The following is a 13,771-nucleotide window of genomic DNA, read 5'->3' as shown; positions in this document are numbered from 1 at the left end:
CCACTGCTCCAACCTCTCCGACCTGCATGTGTGTCTTTCGGAGCGTTTAGGATGAAGTGAAAGTAACATTTTGGTTGGACCTTCAGTGTACAACTGACGAATATAGTGATCTTAATCGCTTAATCTTTAAAAAAGACAGCCTGAGGTCATTGTGGTAATGTTTTTCCTTCATTAAAATGCTTTTGTTCCCACCTTCTGAAATAAAAGAGATTTACTTCAATAAGTATTGAAATCAAAAGGCTTAACAGGTTAAAGCATTATCTTCATGCCTCCTTTACAGTAATAAGCAATTGGCAAAGTCTGCACCGTAATTACACTTAGTCCTTAATTACTTAATTAGTCCGTAACAGCTCTATCCTTAATTCAACTATGCAGCCACAGGTGCGTACAGACGCGTGCCCCCTCAGAAGTATCCTGTTTAAAAAATACAGTATATATACAAAAGTACAGTGAAAATACAAAAGTATGTGGACATCCCTTCAAATTAGTGGATTCCGCTATTTCAACCACCCCATTGCTGACCGGTGAATAAAATAAAGCACACAGCCACGCAGTCTCCATAGACAAACATTGGCAGTAAAATGGCCTCACTGTAGAGCTCAGTGACTTTCACTGTGATGGTGTCATGTCCCAACAAGTCAGTTCATCAAATACCCTGCTAGAGCTGGCCCGGTCAACTGTAAATGTTGTTATTTTGAAGTGGAAATGTCTAGGAGCAATAGAAATGTCTCAGCCACGAAGTGGTAAGCCACACAAGCTCACAGAACGGGACCGCTAAGTGTGGAAGTGCGTAGCGCATCTGTCCTTGGTTGCAACAATCACCACCGAGTTCCAAACTGCCTCTAGAAGCAACGTCAGCACAATAACTGTTTGTCGGGAGATTCATGAAATTGGTTTCCATGGCCAAGCAGCCGCACACAAGCGCCTAAGATCACCATGCGCAATGCCAAGAGTCGGCTGGAGTGGTGTATAGCTCGCCTCCATTGGATTCAGGAGCAGTGGAAATGCATTCTCTGGAGTGATGAATCATGCTTCACTATCTGACAATCTGACAGACGAATCTGGGTTTGGCAGATGCACAAAGCGAGGTTCATACAGAAATGGTTTGTTGGGATCGGTGTGGAAGAACATGACTGGCCTGCACAGAGCTCTGACCTCAACTCCATTGACCACATTTGGGATGAATTGGAACGCCGGCTGCGAGCCCGGCCTAATCACCCAACATCAGTGTCCGACCTCACTAATGCTCTTGTGGCTGAATGACAGCAAATCCCTGCAGCAATGTTCCAACATCTAGTGGAAAGCCTTTCCTGAAGAGTGGAGGCTGTTATAGCAGCAAAGGGGGACCAACTCCATATCAATGTCCATGATTTTGGAGTGAGATGTTCGACATGCAGGTGTACACATACTTTTGGTCATATAATGTATATCTAGTTGTTGTTTCTCTGTAATGCTACTAGCCACCTAGGAATTTTATTAATTTGACTTCAGCTAGCACAGATAGGTTCCCAATCTCCCAACCTCATAACTAGCTATGAAGAAGCCATTTCCGGCTATCAATCAAGTTAGTAACTAGCTTTGTCTATCTCTTTTAGCTGGCATTCCTGCTGGCAAAGTTGGTAGACTTTAGAAAAGCAAGCAATAACTAAATGTACTGAACAAGGCTTAAATTCCTTTCAATCGTTTACCCAGAATTTAGCAGAGATGCAGCGAAGAATATTTAGTTTCTTTAAAAAAAATAACCAACAGTCAGGAGGATACAGACAGCTTACATATGCAGAAAAATATGCTTTTTTTTACATAGAATTAATCATAATAATTGTGGCCCCATATAGCAGGAAAAACGTTTTTTCAGGTGTTTCAAAAACGCTAAATTCTTCAATTTATAGTCGGGGGCCTAGTCCCCTTTCGGATCATCCCCCAGCCATCCTCAGTACTTTGTGCCCCCTCAAAGACTACAGTATTTAAAACATAGAATCATTGATCCTTTATAAGGTATACATTGTTGTGATAAAATTGGCTAATAAATAAGGATATTTAAATTATATTATGATGAAATAAAACATTTAAAAAACCTACCTGGTTTCCCCCATGTACTGTAGGCTACTGCAAAATCTGTCAAAGAATTTAGCCTGGAATAATATTGATTGTAATGGAGGATATTTCTTCCAGAACAACACAATTCTTCCAGAACAACAGCAAAAACAACAACACAATTATTATCAATAAGTATTCACACATTATTAATAAAGTAATATGCTAAATAAAACAATACTAACAAATTAGTAATACCACCAATAGTAGGCTAATAATAATAATAATTTAAAAAATAATGTGGTAGTATTGTTACTATTATTATTATAATAAAAATAACGAAGTAATATGATTGAAATGAAATCATGAAATGATGTAAAACGAACACAAGGCCACACAAATACAATTTGCAACCCATGTTCAGATCACACCACGTTTACATGATTAAAAGTCCATTCCATCCCAATATATACCTGTAGACCTACATTAGTCTTTCATAAACAACAAAGACAATACCAAAATCCCAATTTACACAAGAGCGTTATTTTCGCCTCTGGTCAGATTTCTTGAAGAAAGTCGGGGGCAAATCCGAGTTCTGCTAGTAGTGAACTTTTACCAATCACGAATAGTTCAGAACTAGCGGAATTCCAGACTTACCCTCGAAGCGATGCAGCATCGTATGGAGGAGCTCGATGAGGAGATGGCAGGTAGGCTTTACAAGAAGTTCCTTCAATTGAATGGTTTAGTTGTGCTATAGCCCCCCCCCCCCAAAAAAAAAACAATTGCGTAACAGGATAAAGCAGCATTTGTCAATCGTAACACAGTCAAACAGCTAAGAATAGTGAACGTAGGACAAAAGAAAACACAGAGGTAACACTTTAACAGACTGTTCTTGCGCGTCATCGTGTTTGCTGCTTCCATCCTCTCCCATTCTTGGAGGTCTTCTGAAGTCTGTTAGTTAAACGTCTCATTTAGCAACTCTAGAAAACGGAAAACGATACCAGGAGTTAAATAAAACCCTTAAGCATGCGTGTGTTCTACCGCCAGGGACTAAATCTGTCTCCATTCTGGGTTTTGGATAAACCCCGCCTCGACAAAATTAATCATCAATCAGGAGAGATTAAGACGTTTCTGACTGGACTCCTGTCAATACTAATTAGACTTTTATTGGTAGGCTAAATCCTGCAGAACCCCATTTGTCCAAATAAGCTGCTTTAGTCTGTAGACAAATCCCTCCATGCTTACATCTGTCTAACCGTGTTGCCCAGCAACAGCCCCAAAACATCATTGCTCTAGAGGAGATCTGCATGGAGGAATGGGCCAAAATACCAGCAACAGTGTGTGAAAACCTTGTGAAGACTTACAGAAAACGTTTGACCTCTGTCATTGCCAACAATGGGTATATAACAAAGTATTGAGATAAACTTTTGTTATTGACCAAATACTTATTTTCCACCATAATTTGCAAATAAATTCATAAAAAAATCCTACAATGTGATTTTCTGGATTTCTTTTCTCATTTTGTCTTTCATAGTTGAAGTGTACCTATGATGAAAATTACAGGCCTCTCTCATCTTTTTAAGTGGGAGAACTTGCACAACTGGTGGCTGACTAAATACTTTTTTGCCCCACTGTATTTTACTGGGTGACTTTAACTTTTACTTGAGTAACTTTCTGATAAGGTATCAATACTTTAAGTATCACAATTGGGGACATTTTCACCACTGGACATACTGTACATACCCAAGACGAGTCAAAGCTGTAATCGCTGCCAAAGGTGTTTCTACAAAGTATCGACTCAGATGTGTGAATACTTAAACTACCGGTGAAAAGTTTTAGAACACCTACTCATTCAAGGGGTTTTCTTATTTGTACTATTTCTACATTGCAGAATAACAGCGAAGACATCAAAACTATTGAATAACGACAAATGGAATCATGTTGTAACCAAATAAGTGTTAAACAAATCAAAATATATTTTAAATTTCAGATTCTTCAAATAGCTACCCTTTGACTTGATGACAGCTTTGCACACTCTTGGCATTCTCTCAACCAGCTTCATGTGGTAGTCACCTGGAATGCATTTCAATTAACAGGTGTGCCTTCTTAAAAGTACATTTGTGATATTTCTTTCCTTCTTTATGCATTGAGCCAATCAGTTGTGTTGTGACAAGATAGGGGTGGTATACAGAAGATAGCCCTATTTGGTAAAAGACCAAGTCCATATTATGGCAGGAAAAGCTGAAATAAGCAAAGAGAAATGACAGTCCATCATTACTTTAAGACATGGAGGTCAGTCAATGCGGAAAATGTCAAGAACTTTGAAAGTTTCTTCAAGTACAGTCGCAAAAACCGTCAAGCACTATGATGAAACTAGCTCTCATGAGGATCGCCACAGGAATGGAAGACGTTTCTTTGTGAGACATGGTGTGGGGGAACGGATGACCTCCGCATGTGTATTTCCCACTGTAAAGCACGGAGGAGGAGGTGTTATGGTGTGGGGGTGCTTTACTGGTGACACTGTCTGTGCTGTATTTAGAATTCAAGGCACACTTAAACAGCATGGCTACCACAGTATTCTTCAGCGATACAGTCCCACTAAGCCTAATCGAGATGGGATGGTATCATTTGTTTTTCAACAGGACAATGACTCAACACACCTCCAGGCTGTGTAAGGTCTATTTGACAAAGAAGGAGAGTGATGGAGTGATGCATCAGACCTGGCCTCCACAATCCCCCGACCTCAACCAAATTGAGATGGTTTGGGATGAGTCGGACTGCAGAGTGAAGGAAAAGTAGCCCTTAAGTGCTCAGCATATGTGGGAACTCCTTCAAGACTGTTGGAAAAGCACTCCAGGTGAAGCTGGTTGAGAGAATGCCAAGAGTGTGCAAAGCTGTCATCAAGGCAAAGGGTGGCTATTTGAAGAATCTCAAATATAAAATAAAATGTAGAAAATAGTAAAAATAAAGAAAAACACATGAATGTGTAAGTGTTCAAAAACCTTTGACCTGTAGTGTATGTAAATGAGATATTTCTGAATTTAATTTTCGTTAAATTAGAACACCTTTCTAAAAACATATTTCCATTTTGTCATTATGGAGTATTGTGTGTGTGTATGGGTGCAAAAAACTCAATTTAATCCCTTTTTTGTTCAGACTGTAACCACAACTGTCTATATAAGGTCCCACAGTTGACAGTGCATGTCAGAGCAACAACCAAGCCATGAGGTTGAAGGAATTGTCCGTAGAGCTTCGAGACAGGATTGTGTTGAGGCACGGATCTGGGGAAGGGTACCAAAAATGTCCGCAGTATTGAAGAACCCAAGAACACAGTGACCTTCGTCATTCATAAATGGAAGAAGTTTGGAATCACCAAGAATCACGTCTGGAGGAAACCTGGCACCATCCCTACTGTGAAGCATGGTGGTGGCAGCATCATGCTGTGTGGATTTTTTTCAACGGCAGGGACTGGGAGATTAGTCAGGATGGAGGGAAAGATGGACAGAGCAAAGTACAGAGAGATCCTTGATGAAAACCTGCTCCAGAGTGCTCATTACCTCAGACTGGGGCAAAGTTCACTTTCCAACAGGACAACGACCCTAAGCACACAGCCAAAACGATGCAGGAGTGGCTTCGGGACAAGTCTCTGAATGTATTTTAGTTGCCCAGCCAGAAACTGGACTTGAACCCGATCGAATATCTCTTGGAGAGACCTGAAAATAGCTGTGCAGCAAAGCTCCCCATCCAACCTGACAGAGCTTGAGAGGATCTGCAAAGTAGAATGGGAGAAACTCCTCAAATACAGGTGTGCTAAGCTTGTAGCATCATACCCAATAAGACTCGAGGCTGTAATCACTGCCAAAGGTGCTTCAACAAAGTACTGATTTAAAGGGTCTGAATACTTATGTAAATGTGATATTTCAGTTTTGCAGGTCTTGTACAGGTCAGTACAGTGCCAGCACTGTTATTGCAATGTGCAGGGGTACTGGAGAGATTGTACATGTAAACAGCTGTAAAAGTACATGTAAACAGCGGTAACAGTACATGTAAACAGGGGTAAATGTGTCTGGCATCAGGATAAATATTAATGATAATAATAATCATAATAAACAATATAGTAGCAATGAATGGTAATATTAATCACTATAATAAATACATTTATTTTGGCAGTAGGGTATGTGGCGTGTGCATGGTAATGAGTGAGTGTGAGTTTATATCAATGGAGGCTCCTCAGAGGAGGAATAGGAGGATCATCCTCCTCAGTAAATTTCAGGGGGAAAAAAGTAAAACATTGAAAATGTTATACTTTTTATCTAAAACTAAACGAAATATATTCACATCAGCAAATAATGGATTAAAATGCAATGAAGTTCTACAGTAGCCTCAACAGCACTCTGTAGGGTAGCACCATGGTGTAGCCGGAGGACAGCTAGCTTCCGTCCTCCTCTTGGTACATTGACTTCAGTACAAAACCTAGGAGGCTCTTGATTTTCACCCACTTCCATAGACTTACACAGTAATTATGACAACTTCTGGAGGACGTCCTTCAACCTATCAGAGCTCTCGCAGCATGAACTGACAAGTTGTCAACCCGATCAGAGAATTAATCTAGTACTGAAAGCATAAGCTACAGCTAGCTAGCACTGCAGTGCATAAAATGTGGTAAGTAGTTGACTCAAAGAGAGAGAAAGACAATAGTTGAACAGTTTTCAACAAAGTCGTTTCTTCAAAAATGAAGAAGAACCGAGTAAGAGACAGAGAGAGAAAGATTTCGTCTTCTTTTTTTCACTTGCAGTTTCACTTTCTTAGCTAGGAAATGCAGCTGGCTAGTTACTTAAACACACGGCTCAAACAGAGGGATGCTATGTTAGCTAGCTGGCTATGACTATCCAACACAACACTGGAACTCTTCCAAGTCAAGGTAAGCTTTTGGTTTTATAAATTTATTGCCACTGGGGCCCGCCAGTGTAACTGCTTACTGACTATACACTGTAACGTTACTGCAAGATTATAGCGGGTTTACTAACGCATTAGTTGTATTAGCTATGTTGACTAGGATGTTACTTTAGCTAATATGGGGATAACGATGTAGTCTGTGTGTAGCGGTCATGACAAGGTTTGGCTTGGAAAGTTTTTTTTTCACCTGGTCACATACAGCTGATGTGTTGTTCATTGAAGTCCATAAACAAAGGGAAAAGGTGAGAGGAGAGTGCATAGAGGCGGGAAGGAATAAAACATGGCTGCTATGAAAGTGAACTGTGTTTATGCGTGATTATGAGTGTTTCCATTCCGCCGATTCTGTTTGAAAACTGCTTCTTAAACGGAAGAAAACGAAACGGGGATAACAATACCTGAATTTGTCCAATGGAAACTCTCGTTTGCAACTGTTGGACTAATGATTACACCCTAGATAAGCTAGATGCATACAAGAGCGCGTAATGCGTTATTGAATGTGTCAATGTCTGTCCATGTGTCACTTTCTGTCATCTCAAATTTTTGTCTCGACCTGTCTGCACCTACGTTGTGAACTTCATTCATAGGCGAGGTTGTAGCAACCCCATGATAGGTATAGGGAACATTTGAGTATCATGTAGTATCCTAAACCTATCGATGTTACATTGAACTGGGTGAACGGAATATGAATGACAGTCATCCAACATGCTGTAATAGAAATAAGGCCATGCTCATGAAGAATGAAATTGTCCTCCCTCATCATAAACGGCAATGTCCACCACTGGTGTATATGTAAGGTGTCAGTAGTGGGTGTGTGAAAATTATTGAATGTAAAGAGTGTCAATGTAGGTGTGTGTGGTTGAGTGGTAGAGACCTGAGGATGGGCATAGGGTTCGTGCAGATAGTCTGTGGGACAGAGGGAGGACATGGGTAGTTAGCTATTCAACAGTTTTATACTATTCAACGGTCTTATGGCCTGGGGAAATAAGCTCTTTCGGAGCCTGCCGGACAGGAGAAGAGAGAACAGTCCATGGTTTGGGTGGCAGGAGTCCTTTGCAGTTTTTCGGGCTTTTCTCAGACACTGCCATGCATGAATGTCTTGGATGGCTGGGAGGTCGCCCACTTTTGCAGTGATTAAAGTACATTTGCTGCAATTCTACACATTTTGTCATGGGGTGTAGAGAAAGTGTTGCAGTTTTAAAGCACATTTTCTGTCATTTCTTCACATTTTGCCATTGGGTGGAGAAATATTTTCAGTTTAAAGCTAATTTCCTGCAATTCTTCACATTTTTCCATGAACTGGCAAGAAACTTTGGTAGTTTAAAAGCGAATTTCCTGCCATTCTAGACATTTTGCCATGGCTTGTACCATGTTCATACAGTGGCGATTTTAGCATGTAAGTCTTGGTGCTGGAAAAAAAAGGTGTGATGCATGCCAGCAATGCCACTATACAACACAACAATAAACAATAAATGAATTGCTCTATAACGGTGACAAACGGTGCCCACAAACTGTTAGAGCCTACATGAAGCTGTCCCAACAGGAGAGTCCCAACAGCAGTCCCAACACCTTACCACAGCTACACATGGCTATCACTGGAACCTTGTCTGGCAGCGAAACAGTTCATTCAGCCTTATTTACAGCCTTTTAAAAAACCATAGCTGATATGGCCGACTTGCTGAAACAAATGTGGTTTCTACTGACAATTGAAATGTACAAACTACGGCATAAGGGGAAGACAAGCGAATAAGAGGCGATCCGTAATTGAGATTAAGACATATATTGAGTGAGCTAGGACCGACGTAGCCAATATAACTATTTGTTCAGCACTTTTGAAATGTACAGCGACAGAATTCAGAACAGCCGTTCTTACAGCGTTCTCCCTGTACCTCAAGTCAGAACTGTAGGATAAATAAAGGGGGCATATAAGCAGACAATGAGAGCTCTTACAATATTCAATGATTACATTTCTCAAAAACAGGTTATAGGCTACATGTGCACCACCAAGTCAGAACAGTAGGCGAAATTAAGAGGTGAAAATACACCAAATTATTAGGGTGAGGCACATGGGCTACTAACAGCTTACTACACAACATAAACTTAATATTACTTTCTTAGCTACAGTATACATATCCCCCTGGCATATTACATAATTTATGCAGCAGCATACAAGACATTTTTGGACTCACCTTATTGTGCGAATCGCAGGCTAATGATTGCTTGCAATACTTGCAGTTAGCCACGGATTCCTTCCAAACCACTCATTGTTGAATTTGCGATTTCAAACTTGTTGTGTAATGTTTATGTCCAATGGCCGATGAGCACCGATATCTGTAATTTCTCTTCATTATTTCTCTTCATATGATAAGGATTAAAAAGGATTTGCCAGTAGATTGTCGACTTGATTCATGATGATGACTGCTAGCTAAGATTTTGAAATTATGATGTTGACATGATCAGTCCAATCCAAGCTACTGTAGATATAACATGATTTGATGTCATTTTATCTGTGGCCAATGACCTTGAATCTTCTTGAATGGGCACTTCTAATGTAAATCTATGGCAGCACCCAAGGGGCTTGAATTTTCAAGCTTTACCCTTAGACTTGGAGGTGACGTAGTGTCCCCATGAATGACAGAACACTGAGCCAATCACAGCGCAATGCTTCGTATTTTCTGCTGGCTTGCCCCAACACCACAGAAAGCACTGAGCTAGGCTGAAACACCTGCATTTTGGAGCTCCCTTACTCAAGAAAACAAAAAAGAGACCATGTTTGTATGCAGCTTTATTAACTCAATGATATATATATTGTTTTACCCCTGTTTACAAACTGATATGTGACACGTGTTAACGGCAAAATAACATGCAAAACATGCAAGCCCATTTGCTAAAAATGTGGGGCTCTGCACCAGCAACTCTGAATGACTGTTTCCCACTGTGTTCATATGATATATATGTGAGAGTGACTAACAAAATCAATGGGGGCCTCCTGGAGGTCAGGTCCCCTGAGCACATGCCCTGCATGCCCGGTTGGTAATTTGCTAATGACAAGATTTAGATAGCTGGCTAGACTACCTTACCAAGCAATCAACAAAAAAAATTGCTGACATGAGCTAATTTAGTGACTGACATAGCAAGTGGAAAATGTTAAGAAAAGACAATCAAGTCCATGCGATTGCACAAATTATTACATGGCCCATGTGCCAACTCTGCCCTAATTCCTCCAATGCCATAATCCTTTCAAAAGACCCAAAGGATGGTATATAAGCCCTAGGGTAGTTGAGAAGAATGGATAGGACTTCAGCAGTCAACTTCAGGAACTCCTGTTAACCAGTCCAGGAAGGCAGAGCTAGGAGTGTTTGTTGCCAGGGGGAACGATGATACAATGAGAGAATCAGGCTCCGCCTACACTAACAGCAATCACACCGAAGGTACAGTACATTTTGTACAGTTTAGTGCCTTGGTTGATATCATTTGGTAGTATTGAAAGAGCCTAATTCTGTGCATTCCCCAAAATATTGTAGTTATTGTAGATTTACAGAGGGTACTGGTCAGAGGTGGGACCAAGTCATTGTTTACAAGTCTCAAGTCTTAGCACTCAAGTCCCAAGTCAAGACAGACAAGCCCGAGTCAAGTCTCAAGTCAAGACCAACAAGTTTCAAGTCAAGTCTCAAGTCCTAAACTTTGAGTTTCGAGTCCTAAATAAGTCATAATGTGCTCTTCACCAAACGTAATACCATTTCATATGTTTAACAAGAGTAATAGTTAGTATATTACAGTTATGCAAATCATGAATGCTTTTAATATATATATATATATATATATATATATATATATATATATATATATATATATATATATATATATATATATATATTTATTACTTTCCAAATAAACTCTATATTTCCATGGAAATACATGGGTAGCCATGAGAAAGACCCTGTCTGCTATATTAGCCACGACTTACCGTTCTTTGTGCAGCTTTAAATGTCGAACAAAGTTGGAAGTTGTTGCGCCTCAGTCTAATTTTCTTCACGCATGTTTTGCAAGTTGCAGTCTTGCAGTCAAGTTGTAGTCTTTATATCTGAAAATAATAATATTGGGTATCTTTCCAAGGGCTCCATCTGAATTCGCCCGCCGACGTTCCTCTGCACTGCCACGCACAACTTTTTCTCAGCTGGCACAATTTGATTGGCTGCTGCCCAATTCAAACTGTAAACCCTTAAATGAAGAGTCGATGCGCTGCACACTTTTTTGAATAGCATCATTTTTTTATATTTGGCCTTGGGGAGGGTATCAAGTCAGTTCGAGTCAAAAGGCTCAAGTCCAAGTTAAGTCACGAGTCATTGGCGTTAAAGTCAAAGTCAAGTTTCGAGTCATCATATTTGTGACTCGAGTCTGACTCGAGTCCAAGTCATGTGACTCGAGTCCACACCTATGGTAATCGCAAGGCTGCAGGCCCAGACGGCATCCCCAGCCGCGCCCTCAGAGCATGCGCAGACCAGCTGGCCGGTGTGTTTACGGACATATTCAACCAATCCCTATACCAGTCTGCTGTTCCCACATGCTTCAAGAGGGCCACCATTGTTCCTGTTCCCAAGAAAGCTAAGGTAACTGAGCTAAACGACTACCGCCCGTAGCACTCACATCCGTCATCATGAAGTGCTTTGAGAGACTAGTCAAGGACCATATCACCTCCACCCTACCTGACACCCTTGACCCACTCCAATTTGCTTACCGCCCAAATAGGTCCACAGACGATGCAATCTCAACCACACTGCACACTGCCCTAACCCATCTGGACAAGAGGAATACCTATGTGAGAATGCTGTTCATCGACTACAGCTCGGCATTCAACACCATAGTACCCTCCAAGCTCGTCATCAAGCTCGAGACCCTGGGTCTCGACCCCGCCCTGTGCAACTGGGTACTGGACTTCCTGACGGGCCGCCCCCAGGTGGTGAGGGTAGGCAACAACATCTCCTCCCCGCTGATCCTCAACACTGGGGCCCCACAAGGGTGCGTTCTGAGCCCCCTCCTGTACTCCCTGTTCACCCACGACTGCGTGGCCATGCACGCTCCAACTCAATCATCAAGTTTGCGGACGACACAACAGTGGTAGGCTTGATTACCAACAACGCAGACGGCCTACAGGGAGGAGGTGAGGGCCCTCGGAGTGTGGTGTCAGGAAAATAACCTCACACTCAACGTCAACAAAACTAAGGAGATGATTGTGGACTTCAGGAAACAGCAGAGGGAACACCCCCATCCACATCGATGGAACAGTAGTGGAGAGGGTAGCAAGTTTTAAGTTCCTCGGCATACACATCACAGACAAACTGAATTGGTCCACTCACACAGACAGCATCGTGAGGAAGGCGCAGCAGCGCCTCTTCAACCTCAGGAGGCTGAAGAAATTCGGCTTGTCACCAAAAGCACTCACAAACTTCTACAGATGCACAATCGAGAGCATCCTGGCGGGCTGTATCACCGCCTGGTATGGCAACTGCACCGCCCTCAACCGTAAGGCTCTCCAGAGGGTAGTGAGGTCTGCACAACGCATCACCGGGGGCAAACTACCTGCCCTCCAGGACACCTACACCACCCGATGCTACAGGAAGGCCATAAAGATCATCAAGGACATCAACCACCCGAGCCACTGCCTGTTCACCCCGCTGTCATCCAGAAGGCGAGGTCAGTACAGGTGCATCAAAGCTGGGACCGAGAGACTGAAAAACAGCTTCTATCTCAAGGCCATCAGACTGTTAAACAGCCACCACTAACATTGAGTGGCTACTGCCAACACACTGTCAATGACACTGACTCTACTCCAGCCACTTTAATCATGGGAATTGATGGGAAATGATGTAAATATATCACTAGCCACTTTAAACAATGCTACCTTATATAATGTTACTTACCCTACATTGTTCATCTCATATGCATACGTTGATACTGTACTCTATATCATCGACTGCATCCTTATGTAATACATGTATCACTAGCCACTTTAACTATGCCACTTGGTTTACATACTTATCTCATATGTATATACTGTACTCGATATCATCTACTGTATCTTGCCTATGCTGCTCTGTACCATCACTCATTCATATATCCTTATGTACATATTCTTTATCCCCTTACACTGTGTATAAGACAGTAGTTTTTTTTGGAATTGTTAGTTAGATTACTTGCTCGTTATTACTGCATTGTCGGAACTAGAAGCACAAGCATTTCGCTACACTCGCATTAACATCTGCTAACCATGTGTATGTGACAAATAAAATTTGATTTGATTTGATTTGATGGTTTTAAACTAAATTGATGTTGCTAAAGGTCTTTTGTTGCAGTGTAGTCTTGTATAAGTTATTTCACAAACAGCAGACCTGTCATTTGTAACTGGCACTGGCAGTACGCACAATACATTTTGTTGTATAATATTTCAAGAATTTGAATGATCTTCGTGGTCATTGCCTCAGCCTGGAGACACATCCTACATGATTACTCTCATGATTACATGCTGCTTCCTCCTCCTGGCCGTGGTCATTTTCTGCTACATTTTTGTGTGGCTGTCCATCTGTGATATTTAAAATATACTATACTGTATCAAGCAACCATGTTGTTGAATACAGTAATGGTCAAGTGTACCTTTTGGAAATGCATATTACAGGGATAAATCTAACCATTTGCTATTCCTTCTGAATGGCCACAGGTTACCGCACAGCAGAAAGGCTGAAAATGAAAAATTAAGTGTCCAGGATGGTTGTTGTCATGATTATCA

Source organism: Oncorhynchus tshawytscha, linkage group LG07 (assembly GCF_018296145.1).
Source record: "Oncorhynchus tshawytscha isolate Ot180627B linkage group LG07, Otsh_v2.0, whole genome shotgun sequence".
In the NCBI taxonomy this organism is placed as follows: Eukaryota; Metazoa; Chordata; class Actinopteri; order Salmoniformes; family Salmonidae; genus Oncorhynchus; species Oncorhynchus tshawytscha.
This window is presented reverse-complemented; position numbering follows the sequence as displayed.